General features: G+C 42.5%; 1 protein-coding gene across 1 annotated transcript in view; it reads left to right on the forward strand.

Annotated features, from left to right (window-relative positions):
• PKHD1 (PKHD1 ciliary IPT domain containing fibrocystin/polyductin) overlaps positions 1 to 23226 on the forward strand; it is a 358183-nt gene that overhangs the window by 291311 nt on the left and 43646 nt on the right. The gene's annotated exons all lie outside the window — the stretch shown is intronic.

Genomic DNA, 23226 nt, shown 5'->3' on the forward strand with positions numbered 1-23226 from the left:
GGAAAGGTTAGTTGTGTTTAAGGCCCTCCAGGTGTACCTGGCCTACAGGATTATGCCACATTAATACCTGTTGTAAGGGTATTTGGTGGACAGATTCAATAATATAAATTATGGAATTTTCTCTCTGATTGAGCCCCTGCAGCTTCATACAACGTTGTCCGTATCTGAACTCCAAATCCTCTCGTCCTGTGACCCGTATGAAACGTCTTTAGATGTCTCCAGATAAAGCCGAATCCTTAACGTGACAGACGAGCTTGTTTATGGAGGACCGGGAGCACGGAGCACAGACAATGGAGCGCGCTGCAAAGTAACAATGACACCCAACATTCGCTGGTGGCAATGGCAATACTGATTCCAGGCCGCGTAACACAATGAGATTGTCTACTCGGATATCGCAGGCCGGGCGGCTGCAGCCGCGGCCTCTGCTGATTCATTCTGATCAATAGGCTTTGTCTTTTGAATAACATTGAGACTTTCACACAATCCCTGGTGACAATAACCGCACTTGACAAATATTGTTATTCCTCCCGCTCCGAACACAAGGAAGAGGCTCAATAGAGAGAATACAAAGTGGAGGAAATCTAACAAAACATCCGAAAGGGGAAAAGTTTTAACAGACCCCAATGCACTTGATGTGTTCGTATTGATGTGATTCTCTATATCGTCTTCATAAGAGGGGTTTCATTTGTTAGGCTTCACTGCATACAGTGTTAGATATTGCCCCTGGAGAGAGGTGTAATCATCCCGTTGAGTATGTTGTCAGTAGTAGCAGCAGGACTGTGAAATATGGATTTATATTCCTGGATTGTATCTTCTCCAAGTGTTGGATATATCCTCACACTGCTGTGCTCCCTGTTGTTAGTGTTATGTAATGTCCTTGGAGAGATGTGTAGTTATTAGTGATGAGCAGACCCATACTGTCATGTATGTTGATAGTAGCAGCAGGATTGTGAAAAATGGGTTTATATTCCAGGAATTTATCCTCGCCGCCTTCATTCAATATGAGCAGATGGAAGGGAATGGGTAGCAGCCTAAATCATGGATCTAAGAGCACAGCAGTGTGAGGACAAGGTCCAATACACATGGAGAAATGACAATCCTGGAACATAAATCCATTTTTCCCAGTCCTGCTGCTACAACATACACAAAGCTATGGTTACACATGTCTCCAGGGTCAATACTTAACATTGGCTCCAGTTCTCCATGGTCAACAACTCCAATAGGTTCCCTTTAACCTAACCCAAGACCTTATTGGGTGGGCCAAGCCGACCATACCATATTTAGTACTAGTAATCCCACACCGGATTATATGTCATATCTCTTAGGCAAGCATTACACATGAAGAAGGCCTATACTACAACTCAAGAGGAGTGGGGGGAAAGGAAGTGACAACTGGATGGAGAACATTTCTGTGGTTGGTCTTTGGTTGCCATAGCCCGTAGACTTTCAGATCTTTGCCTCTAAGTATTACTATTCCAATTTCTGTGGTTAGAATTTGGTTGCCACAGCCTGTACTCTTTCAGATCTTTGCCTCTAAGTATTACTATTCCACCTGCTGGAAAAAAACTACCTCCCTTTGTGAAACAGTATGGATTTTTTTAGTAGTGGACTCACTTCACTAAAGGTTGGACAATTCACTCTTTCATTCATATACCATAACAGGGCCATATGGACAGGAGTTGTCACTAGAAGCTGTCGATCCTCCACTTTCATGATGGACCTCTAACTAGCCAATCGGCATAGAGCAATTTGAGTCAGAAGTTGGGACCTCTTACCAGCCCTCATGGTTCACCGTCAGTACAACCAACTTAGAGGAACATCATATCCCATATGATCCCTGAGACATCTGCATTCCAACATGTAATGAGAAGAAGATGGTCTAACCATAACTTACATTCCTTCTTGTTTCAGACCAGACTCATCAAATTGGAATGACGTCTCGGGTCAATGTATTAAGTATTACTTTCTTATGGGACGGTAAACCTTAAATCCATGGCTTATAAGAGTGTACAGATCAGAGGAACGCCCCAAATTGGAGGACAGCTTAAAGGGTAAAGACATTGGGGCACATTTACTTACCCGGTCCAGTCGCGATCCAGCGGCGGGTTCTCTGCACTGGATTCGGGTCCGGCCGGGATTTAATAAGGTAGTTCCTCCGCCGTCCGCCAGGTGGCGCTGCTGCGCTGAAAAGCATTTTAACGCGCCGGAATTCACCGAGGCCGTCTGAGTGAAGGTAAGCGGGTCCCGAGCGACACATTTTCGGTTCTTAAATGCGGCGGTTTTTCCGAATACGTCGGGTTTTCGTTCGGCCACGCCCCCCGATTTCCGTCGCGCGCATGCCGGCGCCGATGCGCCACAATCCGATCGCGTGCGCCGAAATCCCGGGGCAATTCAGGTACAATCGGCGCAAATCGGAAATATTCGGGTAACACGTCGGGAAAACGCGAATCGGGCCCTTAGTAAATGACCCCCATTGTCACAGATAACAAAGTAAAACAATTTTTTGAACTGGTACTAACCATACATCTCCGAGCTCCACCATTCATCAGACTTTGCATATGAGCATTGCCACCACCTGTCCTTCCAGGCATCACCAGCTTAGTAGATCCACTACAGCTGGTATGAACATGACAAACTGGAACCCAAGGAAGAGTCTCCACCATTCTTCCTTATTCACCCTACGCTACCTTGGGTTAGACACGATGGACCTGCATCATTTAGTCTAATTTACAATGATACCATGAACTTCAAAGGGTAAACAGACTACTGTCCTGGATAGAGAACCCCCCTTAGAGATAAAAACAGAACCCTAATAGTAAAGATCACACACAATTTATGGAGATGTCTATGGAGCTTCTAAGGTTATGGAAAGGATTATAGTCAATCCATCTCCAGCAACTTATAGATGTTTCAAATCGTAAGAGAAGAAGTCTAGTAGAGTAGAACATGATGAGGATATTATAGGTCAGAGGTGGCACTCAGAGCCCTTTTTGTGGCCATTGCCCCAGGAAAGAGTTCACAAAACAGAACCAAATCCACCAAATCTTCCTGAGGTCCCAGACAACTTAAGAGATGCTGCTCTCAGCTCTATTTTAAAGCGACACTTCATTGGCTGTATGGAACTACAGGAAAAATGAAAAGGTTTTGACAGAAGATCTTTGGAGCTCATCCTGTTGGACCCACCATTCTTCCTGTACAGAGAGACCCTGGAGAGAAGCTACAATGATATCTGAATTTGCCCTCCTTCTTTCAACTGTATTGTTGGCCTCGGGCGGCCGATACAATTAAAAGAAGTGTAAGAACAGGTAACAATGAGTTACTGCTTAAAATGGCACATTGGCACTTCACAGTAAATAAGTGGAATTTGGTTGTTGTTTGGGCACTCGGCCTCTAAAAGGTTCACCATCACTGTTATAGGTCTTATTTCTCCGTTCCTCCAAACCAAATGAAATACCTGGGATAAGGTCCAAAAGGTGGGCCTGTAAGTACTTGATGACAAATATAAGATAAAAGCAGAGCAAATTTTTGGCTAAGGAGATGACCAGGGTTAGAGCCCGGAATAATGGTGGTAAGTTAGATTCCTCTTTAAATATACTGCAGGGTCTAAAGATATGGTGGCCACTGGCTAAATCCGTGAGCTTTGTAGCTATCGAAAATTAACAGTGGACTTGGTTAGTGTCACTAGAGCAGGTTTTGCAGACTCTTGAGTTGGAAAAGAACAACTTAATCCAGGAAAATTGGCCAAAATTCATGTCATGAGCCACGAGGAACACATCTTCCAACCAAACATGCTTAGGGGGCTGGGCATCTGTTAGGTTCCTTTGATGTTACCATTACAGGTAGCTCACATTGTAGGGTGGTGCTCACTTTGACGTAATGTTCAACCGACATCAGGGTATTTTAAGGGCAATGTCTTGCCTAAATAATTTTAACCCCTTGCCACTTAAGCCACTTTTCACCTTCCTGATACGGCCCTTTTTTTTTCAAATCTGCCCTGTGTCACTATAAGTGGTTATAACTTTGGAACACTTTAAGAAAACCAGGTGATTTTGATTTACTAAGGGCCCGATTCACGGTTTCCCGACGTGTTACCCGAATATTTCCAATTTGCGCCGATTTCCCCAGAATTTTCTGGAATTTTGGCACACGCGATCGGATTGTGGCGCATCGGCGCCGGCATGCACGCGACGGAAATCGGGGGCGTGGCCGAACGAAAACCCGACGGATTCGGGAAAACCGCCGCATTTAAAAAAAAAATGTGTCGCGGAGCTTGCACTTACCTTCACTCAGCCCGGCTCAGTGTATTCCAGTGCGTTCCAGGGAACTTCAGCGCAGTGGACATCGGAGGAACTGCCTTAATAAATCCAGTCCGGACCCGAATCCAGCGCAGAGAACGCGCCGCTGGATCGCGAATGGACCAGGTAAGTAAATCTGCCCCATTGTACTTCATGTTAGTTGAAAAATTTTGGTGATATGTTTTGCGTTTATTTATGGAAAGAAATTATATTTGGTGAAAATTTGAAAAAATTAGCAATTTTCGAAATCCAGAATTTTCTAATTTTAGGTGGTAAACTTCTGTATGGGCACATGCCAGGGCATTGAAGGGCTGATGCGCCAATAAGAGCATTGTAACTTTTTAATGACTATACAGTCTTTTTTTAATTATTTTTGCAATTTGGACCCATAAGATTAGATGCACCTTACAAATACTTCTTTCTAGTGAGTTTTTAGCTTATTGATTTTATTGCAATTTTACATATTGCCATCTTTTCGGAGACATAACTCTAATATTTTTTACGTGTTAAGGTGTTCTTTTAAGTGGCACCATTTTGGTGTGCACAACTTTTTTGATCTCATTTTGCAAAATTTTTGTGAAGGGATTTTATTAGGTTTTTTTTTTTTACGGCTTTCACTGAGCGGAACCAATAATGTTTCTGATTTATTGTACGGATTGATTTTGTGTTCTTTGTACTTTATTAGATGTGTTTATGGAATGTTGGTATTTAGGGGACTTTTACTTTATTTAGTTAATTAAATATTTTTATTTAAAAAAACTTTATTAATTGTTTTAAACTTTTTTCTGTTCAAGCTCTTATTCACCTAACACAGTGTTATCCAGATGTATTACACTGTGTTATGTAACACACTGAGCATGCATGGAGGCAGGGCCCGGCTCCCGAGGACATCAAGCAGTCCCAGGGCACTAGCCAGATTCCGGGGCGGCCATCAGAGAATTGGATCCCCCCGGTAAGCGACCTGATCCACTTCAAAAGCCGCTTGCACTCTGCAGTAACGCGTGACCACGGCATGTAAGGGGTTAACACGCATGATCGGAGGAATCTCCGTGGGTCATATATGAGGCGGGTGCTTTTGGCACTGGCTTTTGGCACTGGCTCTGTTCAGGACATAGTAGTACATCATGTGTCAGCAAGTCACTGCCGACCGTGACATACTATTATATCCAATGGCGGGATTAAAAAATTGATTAATGTAAATTTCTATTTATGAATGTTCGGATTTTTGTTATTTTTTCCCATTTCACGAGATCTTAAATATTGGACATTAGAGGAAGAATAATCTATGTTGTTCTGTATCGATACAAGGCATAGAACACTGAGTTTCACATGCTAAAGGACCTTTGATGATCTCATGATGGGGGCGGGGTTAGAATCCTACACTTGTTCTCCTAAAAGCATGAGAACAATATCAGAACAGAGGTAATGGCACATGGTGCTGTGCTAATCTGGTGGTTGCAAATCATTATAGATGAATGTTTCTGGCTCCTCTTCCATCACTGGTCCATTTCAGGTTTTTCATAACGGGAGATATGGCTGGACCCTGTCCCTACTCTCCTATAGGCCGTGCAGTACAGTACACAGCCGAAGCTCCCTCTGTTCATTAACAATGGTAAATATAAAAAAAATATATAATTTAGAATATTAACTCACATGTGTAAAGCAATAAAAATTGCACCAAAATCAGTGAATAACAGAAATTAATAGAAAAAAGCTGAGTTACGGTATGTTGGTCTCAAATTCCCTCCTCTCCAAGGACCTCTGACAGCTTTGAGGTCTACCTGTATGGTATATTGTTTTTTGGCTCAGTTCTGGGTATCATAGAAGAATGGAATGACATATCGTACAATGTATCCAGCCCCATCCATCATGAGAAGACAAAGTGGCCATTGTGTAAAGTTTATGTTTTATTTGTGGCCCTCTTGGAGATGACCCTGTGACTGACAACGGGCAGAGCTCCCACGAGAGGACACAACATGTGATGTATCCCTGAAAATTTGTCATGCCTGTTACAACAGTGGCTCTTAGTGATTCAGCCCGGAGACGTCTTATGACTTGCACATGACTTCCAAATATCTGATCTTTACGAGGCTTCGAAGCCTCTGATCTACTCCATGAGGATTCTTTCCTCCTGAATTCCCAGCAAGGTCTTCAATCATGGGTTTAGTCTTAAAGAAGGAATTCAGCTCTTGCCCCATTGACTCAGAAAAGAAGAGGGAAGGGGTAATATATGGGATAGAGCTATATCTCAAAGCATTTGGGCCCCAATAGAACATATACAACACAGTCTTTACCTATATCCTTTACCACAGTCTTTACCTTTACCTATAAAGTCCCATTTATAATACAGGTATCTTCTTGCTTGGCAGAGACATCTTTGGGTGGGATTGTTACTGCTGCACCACCTATAACTTTGTCTCTGTAAAAGATATTTCCTTGTAAGTTCACTTGAAATCACTATTGTGTAATTGTAGGGTCAGTGGACCCTATCACCATATCACATTGTTGGGTACATAAGGCACTTTTCACAGGATGGATCTTGAGCATTAGGCCCTCTAGCTTATTAGTTTCTCGCAAAGGTTATGCTCTGTTGTTGACTTGTTCGACTCAGTCTCTGATATTCTGGTCCTTTGGTGACAGCTCTGACCTGACCCTAGCTCCCTGCTTGGACCCTTGGCTTGCATTCGGACTGTGCTTGAGCTCTGCCTTCCATTACCTTGGCCCATCTTTGTCTACTCTCTGTGTTACATCAGTGTCTCCTGAACTGCTTTTGCCAGCTGGGACTCCTTTGAGAGGTCTATATCTCTGTACAAAGGTTAAAGGGTGAAAATTGGCCGGGTCATTCGGACAACATTCTTGGGTTTTACATCAAAGTCAAACCGTCTGGTGACACAAGGTCCATGGTGGAGCGGGCTTGGCCTTGATTTACTAAGTATGATTCCCTTAATGAGTTTGTCACCCATCACCTGAACTGCACACAGGATGGATACTCTAACTCTTACAATGGTCTTCTAAAAATAGCCCCATTTTCATGTGCGCCTGAATAACAACTAGACACAGATGCACTATGTGTATCAACAACTTATTCTTTGGCTTCCAGACCTTCACAGATCTCGCCATGTAACCAATTCTGTCCAGGTCCTATTGCAACATTTGGCGGACCATTGCTGGTATTTACTTTATCCTTTTCAGTGGCACCCCCTCCGAATATGTGAATGGGATCTCCAACCATTAGAAGAATGGGGATCCAATTCTCAATCATGAGTTGAGTGCCAGGACAAGCATGCACCGTCCCACCACTGGCACTATGGGAGTGCCAGCTCCTATAGACAGTGTATGTAGGAACCGTGAACTTTGAAGGAAGAGCCTCCTAGGTTACTAGAATGCTTCCCTTTCGTGAAGGACATTAAATCTCTTACAAAATGAGTGGAAAATAAACTTTGTAGATATTTAAACCTCCCATTTCTTCAATGGATCAGTAGATGCTGCCATCTTTGCCTCCAGGTAGAATCAGGACCTGTCTTATTGGTCTGCCCTGAGCTATAGGATGAGGGTTCCTGGGGTATGTGCCCTGATCCAGTCATTAAACTGAAATCATGACTGCTGACTTAGGAGTGGAGTGACAGTCAGCTGACCCCACATGTGACTCCAGTATAACACTGATGCTGACGCTGATGTCATGTATATCTGAAGACCCCTATATAATCCGGGTTATATATAGAAGCATAGATCAACAGACTGATACTTCTCCTGACTTTTATTAATGGTCACAATCCAGGCGGACAATGGCCCCCTTCTACTGAGTTCAAGATATCTGGCTAATGAAAGGTTAATACTAAATCTGCTAAGAAGGAGCACATTGTTCCTCAAAACCCCGGATGATAAAAAACCCTGTACATGTATGAGTACAGCCAACCCCCTCCATAAACATCTATGATTAAAATAGAATACAATGGGCCACATGTATTAGTGTTCTGCGCTTAAGTGCATGAACACAGCATGAGAATGACCCCCATAGCAGAGCCAGGTGTGTGACACCCTGCACCCAGTGATCTCCTCAGCAGGGGCTTCTCCTGGAGGGGACCCTCTGGTGCTGATCTCCTGTAATTCTGGCCAGTATCCCCCTCAGAAAGCAGTGTGGTCATCCTGCTACACGGGAGACACTTCTCTGTACTATCTGCAAAATCCTACAAACTTCTCTTCTCTCCTGCTCTGAGCTGCTCCTTTTGCAGATTGTTTGTAAATAGAAGGTCATGAACTGTAAACAGAGGCTGCATGTAGTGTCTGTACTAGTGTCTCCTGAGCTCTGCTGCTGGGTGTAAGCTGCTCTGCACAAGAGCTCAGTGTTTGCTTCTCAGTTTATGCCACGTTCGGGCTGGAGTGTTTTTGCGTCCGTTTTTGTGCTTGAATGAAAAGTTGCTAATGATAAATAATTATTAAGGGAAGCAAAACATCTGGATTAATAGGATGAATGAGTAAAACATGGTTATTTTTGCTGCACGGTGTTTAGTCGCAAATCTGGCGCAAAAACAGTGCAACAGTATGAAAAGGCGCAAAAACAACAGAAAAATCTATCTATCTCATCTCTATCTACTTATCTATCTATCTAGGATGGACAAATGAGTCTGTTGAAACTGAAACATAGCACAATGGAATAATGGGGCAAATGTTTCTTTTTATTTGCATTTTTTTCTTTCCTTTTTGTGCCTTTTCTTGTGACTTTCTGAAACTTGCGACACCTTGGTTTTCCTGATTTGTGCCAAATCTTTAACCTGTTTCTGCTGGCAGATGTTGGCGCATGATTTATCACTGATTTGCACCTAAAAAGTTGCAAAACAATGCTCAAAAAAATGTGCAATAACACGGCAGCCCCATGACGTTGGAAACTGTTTGGCAAAGGGTACACAAAATTGATTGGGGCAGCATCATGTGCCGGCGCACTTAGCACATGATCAATGTCCTCCAAGGAATAAAAGGGGGATTTATCAGAACTTGTGCGCCAATCACTAAAATAGGTGCAGAGTTATCCGGATGCTGGAGCCAGTAGGTGCCCGGGCTGGTGAACCGTACCCCAGCATATGATAAATCCCCCAAAAGTTTTCTCGTTTTGCTTGAATTTGAATCCGTACTGCTGCCTTTTTTCTTTGGATGTATATGATGTGTACATTGGATAGGGACAGAACCTGTAGGCCTTGCACACCCCTTACTTAGGTGGAGCATGAATCCTGCAGCTCCATACACTGTCTGAAGGAGCTGGGACTCCCATAGTGTATGCTTGTCCTGGCACTCCACTTATTATTGAGAATGGGATCTCTATTCTCCTAATTGTTGGAGATCCCTTTCACGTTATCACTGGGGGTGCCAGCAGTCAGACCCTCACCCATCAGCTAGTTTTCCCCTATTCATAGTACATAGCGCCCTTCATCAGCAGTGCCTGGTATTGCATCTTAGCCCCTGTAGCGTGACTTCCTTATGACAGATGACTATGACATCACAGTTACGAGCGCTGCTGCTGCCTTATAAAACTAAACAGTGGGGGCGTCAGACATTGGACCCCCAGTGGTCTTATACTGATGACTATAGATGAGCAAAGCTGCTGTTTGCATTTGGGTTCGGCCCCCTGACAGGACATATCACCGGATTGGTGGCTGAAAAGAAAATCTGGCAAATGAATGTCCCTAGACACTAGCCATGGCTATGATTTGTCAGGGGGACACACGGAGGCTATCATAGTCATGGCTAGTTGCTAGGGGCAGCAATTAGCCAGCAATATGTTCGGGTTTTGCGGATGGATCTGAGCTCCAAACCTGAACATTGGGTTTGCTCATCTCTACTGATGACCCATCCTTGATACAAGGTTACTGCAGAAATACTCTGTGCTGCTGTGGGCATGATTGAGCTCACCTTATCCCGGTCCTCAGCCATAAGGTTGGGCCTCGTCAGTAAATAGCTGATAAGGTCACGCTGCCGGGAAGGAGCGGAGCAGGGAGAGTAATATATCACAGGCTGGAAGTTATATGAGGTCACAGTTTTCCATCTGTGATTGTGAAGGATTGGGGAGAAACCAGACAAAACAAACCCGACTTTAGCAAATTAAAAGGCGCTTTCATCCTCCTGCCATAATAGATCCTAATAGAAAATATCAAGGAGGTGATTAGTGATATCGCCGGTAATCCCTTAACCTCCAAACAAATGGCCCTGTCCCCGCACCCGGCATATGACTCACATTTACCTTCCAGAGGTCGTCCTGATCCATCTAAGACGCCGCGTTCTTTCCACCAGTAGCTAAGAAAATACACGAGGATGAAGATAAATATTAGGATTTCTTATAGAATCTTTTATGGCCAAAGCTTTGTTTATAGGGTCAAACTATCCCAAACACAGATTCACTCATGATGGGGGCGCTGGGAGAGAGAGAGGGGCATTTAGACCACAAAGGGGGGTCCAGAGAGAGGGGATTGGACTTATACCCCAGTGAAGGTGTCCCCTATAGAACAATCTATCTCATATCCATCTAATATCTAATGTCTATTATCCATAATCTATCTATATATACATCAATTGTGGGTGCACAGCCGTACATCCCTTGTCTTGGGTCACATCAATAATAACAAAATGGGGCACATTTACTTACCCATCCGGGTCGCCATCCCCGATCCGGACTCTCCGACGATGATGCACGTAGATCCTGCATCCGATATCCTGCATGTGTCGCTTCCCCGCTCATGTCCACCAGAGTTCCTCCCAGTGTATGTAAGTGCATTGGATGCAAACGGCCTGATCCCCAAAAAGTTGGGAAACCCGAAGGAAATGCGGCCGCGGGACCCTTAGTAAATAAGTCCCAATGGGGCTCATTTACTTACCTGGTCCTGTCGCGATCCAGCGGCGCATTCTCAGACGAGGATTCGGGTCTTCCGGTGATTCACTAAAGTCGTGCGCTCGATGTCCACCAGGTGTCACTGCTGCGCCGAGATCCGCCGGAGTTCACCAACTTATCCCCGGTGCATGTGAGTGATAGATTTTGCAACACAATTCGGTTTTTAAATTCTGTGGTTTTTCTGAACCCGACAAAAGTGCGGTCGCGGAGCCCTTAGTAAATGAGCCCCATTGTGTTCAAAATCAAGGGTGGATCTATCTAAAAAGACAAAAAAAAACCACTTTGTCAAAGGCTTCATTATGCAGCTGAAACGTTTTGGTATGAATAAGTCAACTTTATTTTTTCACTCTAAACTACAATGGAGTGCTCCCATTTTTTGTCTTTTCATATGATATAAATTAGGCCAACCCATGTTGGCTTCCACCCTAATTCAGTCGGGCACATTTATCATATGCCGGTGCACAGTGCCCCAGAGTATGATGGTACCTCCACCCCCCTGATAAATCCTGGCAGGCAGCTGCAATGCACTGGGCCACCGGGGGAACTTCTACGCAGGTCTGACCTGGCATGATATTACTCCATAACCTTTGCCCGAATGGTGCCGTTGCCAGCCAACTTATCACTGCTTGTGCGCCAGAAAACTAGAGTGCAAGCCGCAATTTAACAATTCTAGACCTAGAGCTGGGAATTGTTACTACTCCACCCTCTACGGTTGGGCAGGGCAGAGGGTGGTGCCGGGCCGGGCAGTGGGCTGACATGGGGCATTCCTGCCATGTCCAGGTTGCAGGTCAGACCTGGCACAGAAGTGGCCTGGCAGTGCATCTGCTGGGATTTATCAGGAGGCCGGAGCGGGGGGCTGGGCACCATCATACACTGGCACACTTAGTGCCAGCCTAAGATAAGTGTGCCCCAAAATGTCTCATGTTTGAGACACTAAAGATTCATCACTGACATTCGAACTTTTTCGGAGTTTAAAATGTAAAAGTAAGTTTGGCTCAAAAATGTAAATTAAAAATAAATAAATAAATTAGTAACATCAAACATGACTGTGTGTGTGGACCTTGTGACATGGGGCCAGCTGTATCACTTTTTGTGTTGTTGTTTCAGCGACTTTTCATTTTGTCGCAGTAATTTTGTGCCAGTTTTGAGCCTAAATACCAAACTATCCGCACATCAGAAATAACCATTTATTCCTCATTTATCCTATCAATCCAGATGTCCACCTACTAATGATTCATCATAAGCAACTTTTTATTCGGGCGTAATTTTGCCGTAAAAACGCTCCAGCATTAAGGTGGCGTAGCCTGCAAAGCAACACTGAGCTCATCTGCAGAGCAGTGTATGACCTGTATAGTATAGCAACAGAGCAGTGTATGACCTGTGTATTACAGCAGCAGAGCAGTGTATGACCTGTGTATTACAGCAGCAGAGCAGTGTATGACCTGTATATTACAGCAGCAGAGCAGTGTATGACCTGTATATTACAGCAGCAGAGCAGTGTATGACCTGTATAGTATAGCAGCAGAGCAGTGTATGACCTGTATATTACAGCAGCAGAGCAGTGTATGACCTGTATATTACAGCAGCAGAGCAGTGTATGACCTGTATATTACAGCAACAGAGCAGTGTATGACCTGTGTATTACAGCAGCAGAGCAGTGTATGACCTGTATATTACAGCAGCAGAGCAGTGTATGACCTGTATATTACAGCAGCAGAGCAGTGTATGACCTGTGTATTACAGCAGCAGAGCAGTGTATGACCTGTATATTACAGCAGCAGAGCAGTGTATGACCTGTATATTACAGCAGCAGAGCAGTGTATGACCTGTATAGTATAGCAGCAGAGCAGTGTATGACCTGTATAGTATAGCAGCAGAGCAGTGTATGACCTGTATATTACAGCAGCAGAGCAGTGTATGACCTGTATATTACAGCAGCAGAGCAGTGTATGACCTGTATATTACAGCAACAGAGCAGTGTATGACCTGTGTACAGGCGGTCCCCTACTTAAGGACACCCGACTTACAGACAACCCATAGTTACAGACGGACCCCTCCGCCCACTGTGACCTCTGGTGAAGCTCTCTGGATGCTTTACTATAGTCCCAGACTGCAATGATCAGCTGTAAGGTGTCTGTAATGAAGCTTTATTGATAATTCTTGGTCCAATTACACCAAAAATTTTGAAACTCCAATTGTCACTGGGGCAAAAGAAAATTTTTTTTCTAGAACTTCCATTATAAAATATACAGTTTCGACTTACATACAAATTCAACTTAAGAACAAACCTCCAGACCCTATCTTGTATGTAACCCGGGGACTGCCTGTATTACAGCAGCAGAGCAGTGTATAACCTGTATATTACAGCAGCAGAGCTCAGCCAGTGTTTACACTACATGCAGCCTCTGTTTATAGTTCATGACCTTTTGTTTACAAATTTTCTGCAAAAGCCCCAACTCAGAGCAGGAGAGGAGAGAAGTGTGTGGGGAAGAGACAATACAGTGTAGCAGGATGACCACACTCAGGGATGTAACAACAGCCATGGCAGTTGTAGCGGCTACTATGGGGCCCGCACTGCATAGGGGCCCAGGATGGACGGCAGTACAAACATTTACTAAAGGAAACCTACCATTGGATTTGATGCATTATGAAGCAAACATACCTTGAGAATCCTGTAGCTACACTGATGCAGAAACATATCTTGTTTAATCCCTGAGCTGAGGGGTTTTGCTGATAAAAAAATTAGAAAATTATGATAATGAAGCTGTCTCGCTTCTGTGGCTGGGCTTAGCGCTTTTTCTAGCACATTATGCAATGCTCACAGGATGATATAATCCCTGGGTTATGCCTGAAGGCAGAATAAGGCAGAAGACAGCGCAGGTTGATTAGTCCTGTCTAGCCTAAGCCCCGTGTATAATACAAGCTCTGTGTAACTTGTGCAATCATGCAATCCAGCTTTCCTAAGGTCCTGAATGTTATAATTGTTTTTTCAGCAAAACCACTCAGCTCAGGGATTAACCAAGATATGATCCTGCATCAGTGTAGCTACAGCATTCTCAAGGTATGTTTGCTTCATAATGCATCAAATGACATGTTAAATTTCCTTTAAAGCTGCTCTACCGGGCCTGTGCCTCTCTGCTTATCCCCAGCCCATCTCACCTCCTCTTCCTGCCGCTAGTTTGATCGACGCCGCAGCTCATCTTCAGGCCGCCGACCCACACGACGACGCAGCTCATCTTTTAAACGAAGGGAATGGGGGCCCATTTTCGGAAATCTGCTTTGGGGCCCAGTCTCTTCTAGTTAATCCACTGCCCACACTAGTGTCTGAGGAGGAATACTGCCCAGAATTACAGGAGGGCAGCAGTGTAATACTTCATTTTCCCTGTGGGGGCAGTGCAGGAGAACACTTACATCCAGGTTCTCCCATCGATCACAGCTGATGGCTTAGCGTCCATACACCATTATGAAAATTATCCCAGCAGTGGAACCATACCCCAACAATCTCAGCGCTGCTACATCTGTACATACACAACCACCACTAGGTACAGTGTATTTCATTTATTTTTTAAAGGGCCGTGTCGACCTTGTCAGATGCAGGAACCTGTTCAGATTTCACAGAGATGTTTTAATAGCTGCAGTCGTCCAAGAATTCCCATCTGCTGGTTATTACAGGCGATTCCCGGGAATAGATAGGAGGCATTGTCTGCTGCGGCACTGGAACACGGGAAGCAACGGCTATTCCGGCATCAAACTGTTGTTCCAATTATCTCCTCTGAGCGTGACGTCCACAATTACACCTCCTGTAACAAATTACAACTTATATAACCAGCCTCAATGTCAAGTCAATGAACAGTTCGGGCTTCAGAGAAAGTTCCCTTTTACCTAAGGCCCAAATTATAGGACTCCAGTCTAAAGGATTTTATGTCCTTCTGTATGGGAATCCTGTGATCGCGGAAAATCTAAGAGGGAATCTTCCAGAAAGGGTTGGATGTACCTACAGCGCCTCCACAGGGGGAATGTGGAACTGCACAATGCTCATTTCCCGTACGTCAATGTACTGTCTCTGTAATACAGGAGCACCTGCTCCCCCTCTATTAAAGGGATCCTGTCACTGAGTTCAGAACCACTAAACCGGCAGCCTGTTTGATTAAAATCTAAATCATTTTATTATTGATACAAATTCAAATTAATGTATAAACTTAATTTAATTGTAAGATAAAATTCTACAGCCATTTTAGCTTATTTATGTACAGGCCGTTCCCGGGGTTACGTACAAGATCGGCTCTTTAGGTTTGTTCTTAAGTTGAATTTGTATGTAAGTAAGAATTGTATATTTTGTCATGGGCAAAGAAAAAAAAAACAAATAGACAAAATAAACAAAATACTGTAAAGGCAGTGCCCGAGTTACATACAAGATAGGGTCCATATGGTTTTTCTTAAGTTGAATTTGTATGCAAGTCGAAACTGTATATTTTATAATTGTAGATCCAGACAAAAAATTTTTTTGCCCCAGTGACAATTGGAGTTTCAAAATTTTTTGCTGTAATGGGACCAAGGATTATCAATAAAACTTCAATACTGACATCTTACAGCTGATCATTGCAGTCTGGGACTATAGTAACATCCAGAGACTTCACCAGAGGTCACAGGGGGCAGAAAGGTCCATCTGTAACTAGGGGTCTTCTGTAAGTCGGGTGTCCTAAAGTCAGGGGTGGCCTGTACAGAGTTTAGATTTCCACCAAGATGAAGGGCTGTAAACCAAGCACACTGACATACTGGTGTGTACCCCCTCTGCAGGATCTGCTCTTCTCTTAGCTTCTTGAGGCCTGGTTTTTACAAAAAAAGGCATTTAAAATTATGCAAATGAGCCTGATGGGCTCCGGCATCCATAGCTCTTAATTCATCACTCAGGCTCATTTGCATAATAAAAACTCTGTTTTCTTAAAAACAAAGGCATAAGATGCTTTAAGAGGAACAGCTCCTGCCAAAAGGGGGCGCACATCAGTATGTGAGTGTGCTTGGTTTACAATCCTTCATCCTGGTGGTAGAAGTCCATTAAGCAGGGGTTATTCTTTAGGTTAACTGAGCATAAAGAATAAAAAAAATGGTTATTTTTTTTTTAAATGCTAATTATTAAAAAATGGTAGTAAAAAAGAAAAAAGTTCTTGTTGAAGTGAAGTCTAAGGAACCTAAATAACCTTCATAACTATGAACTATGTCAGTGGTAACTTTCTTGCCACATCCAATCGTGGGTGTGATGGCTAGAGACAGAGAATGGGGTGACATACCTATTTTATAGGGGGGCGGGGGAGGGTCAGCCCATCCTAGTTATGATGTCAGAAAGGGGGAGGACATGACTCCTTTAAGGATCCAGCCTTAAAAGTTGCAGATTCTGGTCATTTTAGTTGTGTACTCACTCAAGTATATTTAGTTTTCTTTTGTTTTCTTTAGTCCTTCCTAGTCCCCATGGGGTTTTCCAGGCCCCTATAAAGTAGTTCCTGGGATCTGATTTTTTTTTCTTATATATAGGCCGCAGAGGGTGTAAAAATAACAAAAAAATGTAATTTGAAATACTTAACTGCATCTTCTCTTTATCTTTTTGAATCTGCACTATATTAGCCTGTATGTGTGATTATTAAATGGATATTCATCATTACAATGTTTTATAGATTTTATATATATCTACTTTCTAAGTCCATTTTACATAAAAGAGACCAGATATATGTGCCTGTCTCTGGTGCTCAGGTCCTCCCATCATCATTGGCCTCAAGTATCGTCAGTCATGAGAGCTGACAATGAGAAGCTTCAGTTGGCGCTGGTCAGCTCCCTACTTCCTGTGCGCGGAAAGAACTTCCTGTACAAGTGTCCAACACTATTATATGTTTTAAGATTGTTTGGGAGCTGTAAAAAAAAAAATATATATATTTTTGTTCAAAAGAATCTTTGCATTTTTCTACATTTTGGGCAACAATTAAAGGAGTTTATCATTTTAATATACTGTATATGTGGGTTCCAGGGGGTATAAAATCAACCTATACTTACCTCTCTTTGATGGTGTGATCCAGTGTAACAGCTCTCACAATCGCCGGCCTCTGTATACAGAGCATCCACTGTGGTATCACGTGGATAGCAACGTTTTAAGGTTGAGACTCCACTGAGGCTATGTAAACAAACAGAGACCAATGGGTGATGGATTGGTTAAGCTATACTGGAGCACCAAAGATAGGTAAGTATAGGTTGTTTGTAATTTTTCTACCCCCCCTTGGGCCCCTAGATTTATTATAAAAAAAAAAATCTGATTCCTGACACCCACTTTAACAACATTGGACAACATTTTAAAAAAATTAAATGATTGTCTTGAGTAAAAAAAAATTACAGCTCATAAACAATCTCAAAGCCTTTGGTGGTGTTGGGGACTTGTATGGAAAGTTCTCTCCACGCACAGGAAGTATTGAGGTCACCAGGTTCTGATTGGCTGTAGCAGCTCTCCTGACTGCTGATACTTCCCGCCCAGTCCCGAGTCTCAGGAAATTAGCTACTGGTGCGGGTTACGTATACAGGCGGTCCCCTACTTAAGAACACTCGACTTACATACGACCCCTAGTTACAAACGGACCTCTGGATATTGGTAATTTATTGTGCTTTAGTCCTAGGCTACAATAATCAGCTGTAACAGTTATCACAGGTCTCTGTAATGAAGATTTATTGTTAATCCTGGTTCTTATGACAACCCAACATTTTTAAAATCCAATTGTCACAGAGACCAAAAAAATTCTGGCTGGGATTACAATGATAAAATATACAGTTCCGACTTACATACAAATTCAACTTAAGAACAAACCTACAGACCCTATCTTGTATGTAACCCGGGGACTGCCTGTACTCTATTCTTTTTCCTTACACCTGCCCCATGGGGTTTTCCAGAATTCCTGTAGGACCTCATCAATGGTGGAACAAATATGTTACAAAAAAAGGCATCCCTTTGAATAACACCTCGGAAGATTTTTTTTTACAGCTCTCAGACATCCATAAAACATTCAGTGGTTTTCACGACTTGTACAGGAAGTCCTCTCTGCAGACAGGAAGTAGTCAGTTAATCTTATTATGATAACCCGAAATTCATAAATATGTCCAAATGGTCGCGCAGTCATCCGATCACACTGTACAAATTTGGCCGTATTTATTTAACAATAACTTACAGATGATCCGCCGTTTACTTGTTCCGGCAGCTGCAAACTTTTATTCTTAATTCAGGCCTTGAGGGAATTTTATGTTTCCCATGAAGCAAAAATAATTCTAATTAAAAAGGTAGAAAAAAATCCATTTTCGGCCCAAGAAGCGTTTTTTTTTTCATTTTGTCAAGAGGGACCATTTTTTAACTTTTTTAGACTTTCGATCAAATTGTAAATTTTTGGTTGTCACGTAATTCACAGTTATTTGACTTAATTCTTTCACTACTTGTCAGGCAACTTAGAAAAAAAAAAATGTCATTGGGTTTTTCTTCCCTGGTCGGAGCACTTGTGGTGAACACGCATTACCGCAGACTCTTATGATGCTTGCTGTCAAAGCCATTTATTTATGCAACTGCCTTGGAAAGGCCCCGAGGCCTGTAAGCAGCCATGAAAGATTTCAGAGTCATGGTGTGGGGTCATGAGAGGAGGAAAAAAAAAAAAAGCACAAAAAGTAAAAAAAAAAAAAAAAATCACTGTGCTGGTTATGAGAAAGGATCTGACACAGGAAATAGTCACATATGGCTCTGATTTGTAACGTCCGGGACTTCCCTTTCAGATCTCATTATATCCACAGCTCCGAGCCGAGTGTGGCATTCGTTTCTTGTTCTGCTCGTCCTCTGAAATTACCGTGCAGCCCAAAACAGATGGTAGCGAGGTGATGGCTTCTTCACTTTATGGCGAGAGTCCGAAATTGCATTTGTACGTTAGGCCCGACGAGGCTGACAGTTTTAAAGCAGCCTGTGAACATCAACACGACTCCATTGTGTCACACGAAATTCTACGGAAAGGGGGGGGGGGGGTCTAGCGGAAAAATAAAAATGTACCTTTCCTATACTATTAAAGGCTGCGTCGTAGAGGGGGATTTACACTTTTTGGTGTGTACTGTGAGGATGATAAAAAAAAAAAATCTAAATTAATATATAAATGTTTGCATCATCTTTTAGAAAATTTAATTTGCTTTATTCGAGTAATTATTTAATCTTATTTCTGGGTATTTTTGGTTATTTTTTTGTTTTTTATTTTATTTTTATATAGTTATTCCTTTAATTATTTATATTCCTTTTATATGTTTTAATGTTTATTGGGTTTTATGTACCATTTTTGTTTTCAAGACAGTTTACTTTTGAACTGTATTACATTTTTTTTAGCTATGTTTTAGTCCTTTTTATTTTTTTTTAGGTTATTTCAATTTTGTCATCCATATAAAATGTTAAGATTTTTTTTTCTTGTTATTTTTGTTTTGATTTTTTTGATATTTTATTTTGATATCTGACAATGCATCCCACGGTGTCAGCCCTGGACAATCACAGCCATGGCTAGTAGGTAGGGTCATCAGTTTGGCAGATTGGCTGCACAGCTGCCAATACGGTGACATGTGTGGGTCGTTGGGACACCCTTGAACCCCAGACCCGAACTTAGAAAGGAATCCAGCTCATCTCTAGCCATTACCACTGACAACATTGACAGGTTTGTGTTTCACACCTTTTTTGTGTTCTGGGTTCTTTGTGGACTTTTCACCCGTAAATATCCGAACCCTGAACCTTATTATAGCTGATGAGGTCTGTCATGTGACTATAGATGTAATTACCCCCTTTTCTTATTAGATCATATCTTAAAGGAAATCAAATGCGTAAAAAACATAAAGACCCCTCAATCCCCAAATACTCACCCCTGCTCATCTTCATCCTGATCCCGGTGCTGTCCGTCGCTAGTCTTGACACGTCGGCATCACCTAGAAAAGAAACTCATAATTAGCAGGCCAGAATGTGGGGACAAGATGTCCGGCGTTCCGGGCTGCTAATTATGCGCGTCCTTGTGAGCTAAATATAACTTTCTTTTCTAGGGGATCGTGTTGTGTCAATACTAGTGAGGTAAAGAGGAGCAGAGATGTGTATTTGTAGGTTTTTTAATATTTTTTTATGTGTTTGATTTCCTTTAAATATCCTACTGTGAGGAGAACTAGAGGTAAAGTAGTAAAGTAAGATTATATGGTTTGGTTATAGGAAAAGATCATGGTGGAATATATTACTCCTAATTCTTTATGGAACATATCAGTACTTGTAACTAGAGATGAGCAGACCCATAGTTTCAGTTTGGGTTCGGCCATTCGGCGTATCGGCGGTTGAACAGCCAATCTGGCAAATGGACGCCCCTTGCTACTAACCATGGCCATGATTGTCCAGGTTGTGCGCCCGAAGCTACAAGTCTATTCATCTTTACTTGTACCAGCAACAGGTTGTAACCCATGGGGGCACGAAGCCAGTTTGGCTTTTGACATTGTCAACATGACCGCTTCAACCCTGTACAAAGATCCAGAGTACAATGTGACCGAACCACCCGGTTGCCATTGCTTAAGTAGTCCTAGTCCTATAACACCAAATCCTGGCAAAGAGTATCGGACAAAAACATTAACCTTTAGAAACACGGTGAGGCCTGCATCTAATAGCACTTATAGGTAAGTCCACAGGTGGTTTTCTGATGTAGCTCATATCCTTCTTCATATGGGTCACACATTGGCCTACAGTGTAGCTACTTGTCGGTGGGACAAGAGTTGAGGAGAGCTGATTTGCACACTCTTCCCATGAGACATCACCTGGACAATAATCCATACCTCAACCGCATCTTCTCAATGAGAACCAGCACCCCCTACCCAACAACTTATGTCTAGATAAACATTGAGGGTCAAGCCGTGGTTCTATCCCCTGTGTTATCCATATAAATGTGTTAAGGATTTAGATCCTCAAAGACCGGGTGTCTCAAGTTTCTACAATATTTTTCGTCTACATGTAGACTCGCATGACTTTGTTTATAAGATCTTTACATCTGCTTTGCCCGCTCCTCTATAGTCAACCCAAGTGTTCTACGTCTTGATACAAAAATCAAGAGAAATACCACGTTTTCATCACATTGGGTGTTATTTTTGAATTCCACGTCCAGTGCTTGACATAGCTCCAAAATCCGGAGACCTGCTTCAAAAACACGAGGGTTTGGATTCAATTTTCTTAACGTGAAACAGAACCTCAGATGGTCATGTTATTATATCAAGCATCCTGGTCTTCACAGGTCACTTTTTTTTCCAATTCATTGGTTTTTATCCGCTGTGACCAGTCTTTTGGTGAAACAGCCCCGGGGGGTTGATTTTTTTTGTTGCTCCTGCCCTTCGCGTGCTACGTTGGTTGTCTCATCTTCACTTATGAGAGTCAGCTGTTAGCAGGCCTCTGCATTGTCTTCTCCTCTCGTAGACCCTCTTACAAGAACCCCTGCTTGGAGGTTCATGATGAAGTAATCCGATTAGGTTTTGTGCAGGGGGAGTACACGGGGAGTTACTCTTTTTTTTTCCTGATGTGCTACTTAGCGGATAAATGTGTTTTGTGGGAAATTGCAAATGACATTATGATTACTAAGGCCAGTGTGGCTTTCATTTAAAAGTGATCAAAATCAACAGGCCGCAGAAAATTAGGATTGGCAGGAGAATATCCCAAGTGAGAGAATCTCTTTCTGTAACTACCGAAAACATGTTAACTGTTTCAGTGTCGGAAGGAGACTCTGGGCCGATGTAATCCCTCCAGGAAAACAGATGCAAGTTCTTACGAGAACTAAGATAGGAGGTTGTAGATATCATGAAAAGGCAAAGAAAAAAAAAACAAATAGACAAAATAAACAAAATACTGTAAAGGCAGTGCCCGAGTTACATACAAGATAGGGTCCATATGGTTTTTCTTAAGTTGAATTTGTATGTAAGTCGAAACTGTATATTTTATAATTGTAGATCCAGACAAAAAATTTTTTTGCCCCAGTGACAATTGGCGTTTCAAAATTTTTTGCTGTAATGGGACCAAGGATTATCAATAAAGCTTCATTACAGACTCCTTACAGCTGATCATTGCAGCCTGGGACTATAGTAACATCCAGAGAGGTCACCAGAGGTCACAGTGATGAGAGGGGTCTGTCTTTAACTAGGGGTCATCTGTAAGTCGGGTGTCCTTAAGTAGGGGACCGCCTGTATGTATTTTTTTTAATTACTGGGTAGATGTATTCATGTTTTTAGTGTCAAGAAATGTATTAATCTGACATACTCTCATGTTTTTAGCACGCACATTTGATCGTGAAAAGAAAAATTTCAACAGAAAAATCTATTTTGAAATTCATAAATTGGTTAAAATTGCAACTAAAACAAAATTTATTTTTTAAGTATAATCTGTAGTAGGAGAGTTAAATCTACATGATTGGGGGTCAAAATAATCTATAGGCAACTGGTCAAGTATTTTGAAATAATATCAGAGACTAAAGTTGACTTGACAACTATTTGACACAACTCCACGAAAACCAAATTACTCTATAGGCAATGGCTTCTCTCCCATGGAGAAAAAAAGTATCTTTACCAAATACCTCTCCAGGCAATGGCTTCTCTCCCCTGGCAAAATCGGCAGGGATGGTCACATTCAAGATCATATATGGTTATGCTGGTTAGAAACACAAAAATAAGCCATGATGGGCTCCTCTACAAGGGACTTCAATTATATGGAAATAAAGATTGGTGGTTCAAGTTCTGACAAAAAGTGATAAGCTGCAGTCTAGGCATAAGTTATGATAGATACTATGATGGACACTAACAAACAGAACTAGTCAGAACACATTAGAAGGTGCATCAGGTGGGCATCATATCTATCTAACAATCATTCTTTAAACACATTGGGGCACATTTACTTACCCGGTCCTGTCGCGATCCCGTGGTGCGTTGACCGTAGGGGATTCGGGTCTGCCGGGATTCACTAAGATCGTGCGCCCGAGTTCCTGCAGGTGTCGCTGCTGCACTGAGGTC

Source organism: Engystomops pustulosus, chromosome 3, assembly GCF_040894005.1.
Source record: "Engystomops pustulosus chromosome 3, aEngPut4.maternal, whole genome shotgun sequence".
Taxonomy (NCBI): Eukaryota; Metazoa; Chordata; class Amphibia; order Anura; family Leptodactylidae; genus Engystomops; species Engystomops pustulosus.